Raw genomic sequence first — 1892 nt, forward strand, 5'->3', positions numbered from 1 at the left:
TAGGAATGTAAAAAAAAACTATTAAGTGACTTATAATTAGTAGGAAAAGTAAGTTTTGTCACAGGTCACCGTTGTAATGAACGGGGCGCATTTTTACCTTGCTGTTCGTGCGTGTTTACAAATCTGAATACATAACATGCTGTAGGGTTTTAAAATTCACCTTAGTATTTGTACATGAGTCGAAATAAGTTCTACCAACGTATCTCATGGCTTTCATTTTTCTTCAAAAGAAAGTACAAATCAATAGTATGGCAGTTAGAGCGAACAAATCGTTAAGTCAGTTATTTATAACATAAAGTTAAGGTTGTATGCTGTACCACATATCTTTCTATACAGATTTATTGTAATGCTGACATAGCTTAGTAATTAACGCAGTGTTTCCATACAGCGTCACTCTTGAAGCGAGCAACTTCTTGTTAGACTGATACCTTAATTTTTTTTTGTTGTTATTATCATATATTTTTATCTTTCTCTGGTTGAATCAAGTTGCACTGTTAATGTACGTGTAAACATAATAAAAGTGGATGGTGTCAATTACAGGGTGAAACAAAAAGGTCATAGACACATTTTGGCATAACAAAATATCTATGCTGCTCTCCGTGTCATAACTAACGCATTTGCATTTTGGTAATATTTGATATATTGGCATCCAAGTTTTTTTTTCTTTGAAAAATGTCAATTACGCTGATTTTACTTACCAATAAAACTGAAACTAAATAAGACATTTAAAAAAAACGCATATAGGAGGTTGTAGATATGACTAAAAGTCGATTACGTTAGTTATGAAATGATAAGGAGGGCCGTATGGCACTGAACTACTTTATTAAGTGATAAATATAGTCGATATTCTCTACATGTGGTTTAGCAAAAACAAAGTACCAACGACGACATTTTGTCCCTTATAATTAATTACAATACTCATGGACAAAACAGTTGGACGAAAATGAATTCTGTACATCACAACATAGAACATTAATTTTTGTTTCGGAATAAGTAACTAATTTAAAATAGTAATAATTAGTTATCTTTTCGTGATAAAAGGAACGAATGAATTTGGGAAGTTACCAAAATTGTTTTACATTTAAACATTTAGTTTTTGGCAAAAGTTCTTCAGCCTTCGACACTGATGTTCCCTAAAAAAAGATTACGTCTTTTTGTTTACATCTTGTAGAATATCCGAGCCGCAGCGTTGCATGTAAATAAACTGCCTACATTTTATAAGCTATTGTTGGAATCGTGCCCAATGGAATCTGCGAACAAAACATTTTCAAGGTTTAAATTCATCTTACTGACATTTATAAGACAAAATGATGGCTGTAATTTCGATTTGTTCTCGAACAAGACTCGACTTAACGAGAACTATAAACGGGACATGTACCTCTCGGATGGTAATTTACGACCCGTAATATTAGTTTTGTTTAGAAATTTGTCCGAAATCGACAGAGTATTGATCTAAAGTCCTTGCATTTAGGATAATGTGAAAATACTCTTAAATGTTTTATAAATTGTAACCGTAGCTATCCATGTAAGTCACTGCCTTACTATTTTGTTCAAATTGAAATCTCACGGCTGATTTATAAGGCGGTAAATGATGAACAATTTAATGTAATATTCAGCTTGATTTTATATGACAATACTGAGCAATTAATCACTGTAATAATTATTAAAAGTATTTAAAAAGTACCTTACTCCTAAAGCAGCCCCAATTGAAAAAAAGAAATGTCTGAAAATATCTGCTTTATGTAACAGTGCAATTATTAATGTTTCAATATGTCGGATGAAGGTCAGTTTACAATGAATGGCAACAATAATTAGATGTATTGTACAGCATTATTCAATGAAAAATGTTGCAATATGGTTTTAACCTGCAAGTGTAAAAATATAAGATCCTA

This window comes from Hyposmocoma kahamanoa, unplaced genomic scaffold, assembly GCF_003589595.1.
Source record: "Hyposmocoma kahamanoa isolate Upper Pololo Valley unplaced genomic scaffold, ASM358959v1 102, whole genome shotgun sequence".
NCBI lineage: Eukaryota > Metazoa > Arthropoda > Insecta > Lepidoptera > Cosmopterigidae > Hyposmocoma > Hyposmocoma kahamanoa.